At 46.7% G+C, this 8,152-nt stretch overlaps 1 long non-coding RNA gene across 1 annotated transcript; it reads left to right on the top strand.

Annotated features, from left to right (window-relative positions):
* The first annotated feature begins 239 nt into the window (after positions 1-239).
* LOC138769482 (uncharacterized) lies at positions 240-6,934 on the top strand. Its single transcript, XR_011359260.1, has 2 exons — positions 240-441; positions 6,816-6,934. It is a non-coding gene; the product is annotated as an uncharacterized lncRNA (long non-coding RNA).
* The last annotated feature ends 1,218 nt before the right edge of the window (positions 6,935-8,152 follow it).

Here is an 8,152-nt window from a genome sequence, read left to right as displayed (position 1 = left end):
GATTTCATCTTCCAGCATTTCTAGAACAGTCTACAGAGAGGAGAAGATCATCCCTGTGACGTCCTTACCTCTGCTGATGGAATCCGAGCTCCCAATAGATGTTATGTATAACCTAGAAAACAACGGACAACAATGGTCAGAAACTTCCAGAAAGAGATGAGAAAGAAGAAAGAATAGGAAGTCACTGTACCTTATAGTGATGGCAAAAGCGCTTGTTAAACAGTTGGAAAGAAAAAAAGCGGTTTAACTCCTTTTGGCCTTTGGCTTTATCAGCCACGGTGTTACGTCCTCCATGATGGCATCATCGTCAGAGTCATAGGTGAACTGCAGCTCAGGACTGACGTCCGTCATAATGCAGTCACCATCCTCATCAAACCTGAACTGCTTCTCCGGAGTGATGTCCTTCATGATGCAGTCGCCATCTGAGTCGAACGTGAATTGGTATTTCTTTTTTCTCTCCCTCCGCCTGTTTCGCCTCACATTGAGCGTATTGCCTCCATTACTGTTCTCCACCTTCTTCGCTATGGCTCCACTAGCCGGAGACACTTTCCCCCCACTCATGTTGAGAAAGTGTCACTGTTGTCAGGGCTGCAGTCTGTTTTACTAGGATTCTGTATGACATCACAATTGGTATGTGTGTATGTGTGTATGACATCACCAATAGTATATTGTATGCAGATGAGTGTATGACATCACCAACAGTACACTGTATGCAGATGAGTGTATGACATCACCAACAGTACACTGTATGCAGATGAGTGTATGACATCACCAATAGTACACTGTATGCAGATGAGTGTATGACATCACCAATAGTACACTGTATGCAGATGAGGACATCACATGATACATTGCTTTCAGCTTCAGTTAAGATAAAACCAGGATCCACCACATCAATAAAGTTTGCAATACATAGTGGATGGGGCCCTCCATTCCCCAGTCTGACAATGAAGAATAATACTATGAAGGAGCTCAGAGTAATAAAAGAATGTAAATCCATCCAGATACATAAGTCTATAGGGTCTGAGAGAGAATCAATAGAACAGCAGGGGGCGCCAGTATGTAGACACAGGGACATATAGATGCACATAAATGTAAGGTTATGTTCACACACTGTAAAATGAAGGTAACATAAGGCAGTTATGTTGAGGTTAAAATATGTCCGTATTGTGCCTATGTTTACATTTCTGTTTGCATTTCTGTCAGTATTTTTCAACCAAAATAAAGAGTGAAACTGACAGCGCAAAATTATAATGAAAAGATTTACACAATTTCTGTGTTTTCAACCCACTCCTGGTTTTGGTTGATCTGAAGACTCTCAAAAATGTTGGGGGAGATTTATCAAACATGGTGTAAAGTGAAACTGGCTCAGTCGCCCCTAGCAACCAATCAGATTCCACTTTTCTTTCCTCAGATTCTTTTGAAAAATGAAAGGTGGAATCTGATTGGTTGCTAGGGGCAACAGAGTCAATTCTACTTTACACCAGTTTGATAAATCTCCGCCATTATGTGTAACTCTAAGCTTTCAATGTAATAATGTGAAAAATGTGAATTGATAAAAGACTGACAGAAATACTATGTGTGACCATAGCCTGTCACTGTAATAATGCGCCACACTGACATACAGTAAATGAGATATTGGCCGGCAGTGCAAACACAGCATAGAATAACAGCCATAACTGGTTACTACACTCAGGGCCGGCCTTAGGGCAGATGGCGCCCTGTGCGAAATTTGTTTTCGCCCCCCCCCCCCAAGCATCAGGGTCTTCCTTCCTCCGGACAGGTGATATAACAGACGTGATGCGTGCAGGCGTGTCTGCTATATCAAGAGTGATTGACAGTGTGACGAGCCAATGGCTTGTCCTGCTGTCAGTCACGGTGCACAATTTAATTATAAGCATGTCAGACATGCTTATAATTTACACTCTTAGGGCGGGTTCACACTACGGAATTCCGTCAGCTGTCCGCCCGCACATCTGGGCGCTTTTCCGCCGGTTCCATAGACACCATTCTATGGGCCGGCGTATTCCGCTATCCGCCGAAAGAAGTGTCATGTCACTTCTTTCAGCGGATCGAGGAATACGCCGGCTCATAGAATGGTGTCTATGGAGCCGGCGGAAAAGCGCGTGCCCGTGCGGGCGGACAGACAGCGGAATTCCGCGGACATTGTCCGCGAGAATTCCGTAGTGTGAACCCGCCCTTAGAGCAGAGAGCGGAGGCACTCGAGGCATCGCACTGACACACTAAGGGAGGCAGGATTCTGAGCAGAGTCCATAGCAGGGGCTTCGCACAGAATTCTATCCCTTTTACTCGCCATACACTGACTACAGACACCCTCTCACTGCCATACACTGACTACAGACACCCTCTCACTGCCATACACTGTCTACGGACACCCTCTAACTGTCACCTGACTACAGACACACTCTCAATGCCATGCACTGATTACAGACACCCTTTCACTGCCATGCATTTACTACAGACACCCTTTCACTGCCAACTGACTACAGACACTCTTTCACTGCCATGCACTGACTACAGACACCCATGCACTGACTAGGCACCCATGCACTGACTACGCACCCATGCACTGACTACAGACACCCATGCACTGACTACAGACACCCATGCACTGATATACACTGACTACAGACACCCATGCACTGATATACACTGACTACAGACACCCATGCACTGATATACACTGACTACAGACACCCATGCACTGATATACACTAACTACAGACACACTTGTCTAATCTTGTATGGTGCAGTCCCCTCACCTTCTCTATCCTTAGAGAGGGTCAGGACTTCTGGCCTTTAGGAATAATGGTCATCAGGATGGCAGGCAGAGCACAGGCATCCCTGCAGACAGCTTCCAGGCCCCCATGTACTGTCTGTGCTGTGCAGGCTGTGGTGCTGTCATCATCCTCCCTCCTCCACCAAGTCCCGACAGCAGGAGGAGGAAGCTAAATGAAGCTGCACAGGAGGCACAAAATGAAAGTATCCTGCTCTGCTTCAGGTGGGGGCCGGAACAGGAAACAGCAGGGAGGAAGAGCCCAGGAGGTACTACTGAAAGTTTAGCAGACAGTGTGATGTGCAGCTGCAGTGTTTCCTCACAGAGCCCATTACATCACCACACTCTGCACTGTCGGCTCCCTGTGAGAGGAGCTGACAGCTTTGAAACACTGATCACAGGGTCGGCACAACAGCCGGCCGGCGCCCCCCTTCTGTTTGCTGGAGGGATGCGCCCTGTGCGGTTGCACAGGTCCCACACCCCTAAGGCCGGCCCTGACTACACTACTATATACTGGGATTATTAGTAATATTTGTCTATATAGTGGATTATATTCAGTGACCATATAGCGCACAGGTGTCACCCTGCAGCCCCCCAGCTGTTACCATCATGGGGGAATTGTAGTTTTGCAGCAGCTGGAGGGTAGCGAGTGTGACCCCCCCTGGTATGTTGGTATTAGTGGTTATGTTGTGATGATGGTAGTGGTCATGGTGTTGTGGTGTTATCTATTACTTGCGATATAGTAGAGCAATTCCTGATGTAGCAGGCCAGATTACCCCCCCCCCCCCCCATCCAGAGTTTACCCAGGTAGTTTGGCCTAGGCCAGAATATACCCCGGGGTATAAAATAGCCTAGGCCAAACTATACCCCCCCGAGGCCAGAAATGTCCCGAGGTATAAAATAGCCTAGGCCAGACTATATCCTGGGGTGTAAAATAGCCTAGACCAAACTATACCCTGGGGTGCAACATAGCCTAGGCCAAACTATACCCAGGGGTGTAAAATAGCCTAGGCCAAATTGTACCCATCCAGACCAGAATATATCCATCTAATGTTGAACCAGGACACAGTATACCCTGGGGAATAAACTCTATACCTGGGGTGTAAAACAGGCAGACTTTATCTCTCTGGGCAATAATGTTATCACTTCACTGATTTTCTCACCCCTGGCCAACACCACAGTGTACCCCAGGGCATATATTTTCATACCCAGGGGTGCAAAACAGCTTAATCCAGATTATATCTCTCCTGGTCATAATGTTATCACCTCACTGGTTTTCTCACTCCTGGCCCAGGCCATAGTATACCCCAGGGCATATATTTTCGTACCCAGGGGTGTAATATAGGCTAGGCCATACTATGAACTTGGGTATTGTCTTGCCCAGGCCACAGTATACCTGTGGGGATATATTTTATACCAGGGGGTGTAAAATATCTTAGGCCAGGCTATATCCCTCCAGGTCATAATATTCTCACTTCACTGATTTTCTCACCCCTGGCCAACACCACAGTGTACCCCAGGGCATATATTTTCATACCCAGGGGTGCAAAACAGCTTAATCCAGATTATATCTCTCCTGGTCATAATGTTATCACCTCACTGGTTTTCTCACTCCTGGCCCAGGCCATAGTATACCCCAGGGCATATATTTTCGTACCCAGGGGTGTAATATAGTCTAGGCCATACTATGAACTTGGGTATTGTCTTGCCCAGGCCACAGTATACCTGTGGGGATATATTTTATACCAGGGGGTGTAAAATAGCTTAGGCCAGGCTATATCCCTCCAGGTCATAATATTCTCACTTCACTGGTTTTCTCACTTTATCTCTAATTTGTTGAAAAGTGCACAGATTTTTTTTTTTAATCATACTCAGACAGCTGCTTCCTCTTGTTGGAAAATACAGTACAGTGCTTACATGAAACTGACAGTAGATGGCGCTGTCCCATCACTGCATCATCTGCACATTTTTTTTTTAGCAGGAGGTGCTTTGTATGGGCTATGCAAAATTTTACGGTTGTGGTGCAAAAATCATTATAAGACACAAGTGTCTTGATACATCTTGCATAAGGCTGGGTTCACACTGCATTTTTTTGCATTCCCTTTTTTCATCCTTTTTTAAAACAAAAAAACGGATTTAAAACGAATCAAAACGCATCTTTTTTAAGCGTACACAAAATACAATATAATGCAATACAAATACAATGCAATACAAACAAACAGCCCTTTTCAGGGCTTCAAATCGTTTTTTAATAGTATTACTACAGACTGCTTGCTGTGCACACTGTGGTGATCGGCTGCTGGCAGAAAGGGGGCATTAGGTGTTGCATACAGACCCCTAAGAAGTGCTCAGTGTACTCTTTTTTTTATTTTGGGGCTGGTGGTCCTGCTGTACTACATTGGATTGCTGGGATTTGTAGTACACCTGCATAGAACTTCACTGCTCATTGTAAGGGGGTATCACAGCATGTATCTAGGTCCAGCCACTACCAGATTGTACCGTACAGCCCCCCTAAACTAGTGGGTACTACACTGTATTACTGGGATTTGTAGTACACCTTTATAAAACTTCACTGCTCATTGGATGGAGGTATCACAGCGTGTATCTAGGTTCAGCCACTACCAGATTGTACCGTACAGCCCCCCCAAAACTTGTGGGAGCACAAGTATTTTTCCTGATTTCTGTATTTTATACGCAAGTCCTATCTAGGTTCCATACTGTGCAGTGTCCATAAAATGGTGAACCCCAGGAGGGCGTGTTTCAGGGCAGGGTGACACAGCAGCACCTGTTGAGGAGGTAGCAGTGGCCCACCGCAGATGTACACTCCCTAGCTTCCTTTCCAAACTCACGGGGTCTCATGGTAGACCGATATTGAAACCACAGCAGTGTGAACAGGTGATCACGTGGATAGCGGATAATGTGTCCAGTAACTTATCCACCACCCAAGGGAGTGGATCCCTTGCTCCATTAGCTCAGCCTCCTTCCCCACAGCCTGGCCCCTCCAGGAAAAGAAGGGATTCAGATCCACCACCATGCTCCCAGGAACTCTTTTCTGGACCCTTCCCTGAGTCACAGCAACCGGAGCAGTTGATCTGTCCTATTGCCCAAACTATGCAGCTCACGCAGTCAGTGGGTGATGAGAGTGGGGACTTGCAAGCGGGGTTGGAAAAGGTGTCTGATGATGACGATGAGATCCGGTTGTCAGACAGTGAGGTTGTTGTCATGGATGTAACTCTAAGTGAGGAGGAGAGTGAGGAAATAGAGTTGACAAAAATGATGTTTAGGATACACACCGCCGCAGTTAATAGTTTGTTAATGCTGTTTGTGCCTTAAAGGGGAGGGTAACTATCACTTCATAGAACGATTGATGTGACTATAACTTTCATATTGACATGTCAGCCTCCTTACCCCCAACAGTTGCCAAAATAGGGCAGAGGTGGTCAGGTTGTCACCTTTTTGTTTCTGTTTGTCTATCCGGGAAGTGATGATCAGGAAGGAACAGATGCCGCACTCCGCTGAGGGCCCTCTGCCTCTTCCTTTAAGCAAGTAGGGTTAGGGTCAGCACTTGGACCCTAACAAGTTTGGTGACATGTCAGAAATTTGGAAATGATGGTTACCCTTCAGTTCAATTTGTTGGGATATAAACATATTGTAAGTTTGCACAGTATGAGAGAGAAATCTATCTAGCTGTGCTCATGCTTGTTTGTTAGCACTTAAACCAGTTAGCACTTAGAATTGTCACATTAGTCAACTAGGGAATGGGATGTCACTATTAATGGGTTCATAGTTCACATTGTAAAAGTTTAAAGTTCTGCACTTATCTCACTTTTCATTGATTGTTGTTGTTTGATTGCACAGTTTGAGTTCACTTTTACCACTTTGATAGTTTAGAAGGATGTGTGGCTTTCCCCCCCAAACATTTGCACTATGATGTACCACACCACCCCTTACTAAGACACCATGTATAGATATATTGTCTTTTTTTCTTAATTTAATATTTTCTTATTTTTTCTTAAAGGGGAACTCCGGATTGAAGCAAGAAAAAATGAAACTGCTGGAGAAGTATATAGCATTACTTATTACGTATCTATCCCAGTTTTGAAACTATCAAAAATCCATTTGTTTTGTGTTTTTTTATTCTGTTTTGTGTTTCTGTATTTCCTGGTTGAGCAGATGTACTCAGTACTACAGGTTCCAGAATGCATTGCTGTCCCTCTGTTTTAACCAGGCTGTTGCACAGAATTAGGCAGCCTCAGAGGCATGCATACAAGCTGCCCCTGCTGTTTCCTGTCCATTTCCGTTGTGTTTCCATCAATTTCTGGGGTTGACAGGTTTTCACACGACCTTCCCTCTACCGAACTTGAGTCTCCTGCAAAAATGCTCGAGTCTCCCGTTACTCGAAACGAGCACTCGAGTATCGGGAGATATTCGTTTTGAATATCTCGCTCATTACTAGTTTTGATCTTTTTTTTTATTCGTTTTTTATTGTGGAAGTCAATGGAAAAACGGATCAAAACGGAGGCACACAAATTCATCAGCCCAGCAGGATTTAATAGAAACTCCAACATACAGCAGGTAGGTGTAACGCCTGGAGTAGTGGATCCACTGGACCATCACTAGCGATGGCACTAACCTCACCACGGAGCGAAGTCTAAGGGGCCGCTGGTTTTCACCAGAGCCCGCCGCAAGGCGGGATGGACTTGCTGCGGCAGGTGACCCCCAGGTTGCTACCCCTGGCTTGGTTGCTAGTGACGGCAGGCGAGGCGTGGCAGGAGCAGTAGGCAGGAGATGGTGCTGGCAGAGGTCTGTAGGCGTAACCGCAGGTGACAGGCTGAACACAGGAGCAATAGTGTGACAGAGGAGCAGGAACCAGGAACGAGGACTAGGGACCAGGTAGCGGACAGGAATCAGGAACAACAGGGAGCTGGGCCAAACGCTATGGGAAGCATGTAGAGGCTCCAACACCTGGGAGGGGGCAGGGCTGGAACCTATAGGGGAGTGATTGACACTGAAACCAATTAGGATCGCACTGCCCCTTTCAATCTGAGACAGCCGGCGCGCGCGCGCCCTAGGAGGCGGGGACGCGCGCACCAGCCGGCACAGCGGGTGACAGGAGCGGGGCGAGGTAAGGCGCCCCCCGGGGCTGAACTAGTAGCAGCGCCGGGTCCCTGCACATGGACCCCGGCAGCTGCATGGAGAGGTCGCGGCGGCGGCCCGGAGCACGGGACGCCGCCGCGGCCGTGACAGTATGTATAATGAACAATCGTCACTCACCAATGCTTAGAATGGTCATTTATTGTAGAAACAGTAACCGATAAAACACTTGTGTGTGATACACAGAATGCAAGGGCGTTC

This window comes from Dendropsophus ebraccatus, chromosome 12, assembly GCF_027789765.1.
Source record: "Dendropsophus ebraccatus isolate aDenEbr1 chromosome 12, aDenEbr1.pat, whole genome shotgun sequence".
Classification (NCBI taxonomy): Eukaryota; Metazoa; Chordata; class Amphibia; order Anura; family Hylidae; genus Dendropsophus; species Dendropsophus ebraccatus.
The sequence above is the reverse complement of the archived record's forward strand: the minus strand, read 5'-3'. Positions and strand labels throughout refer to the sequence as shown.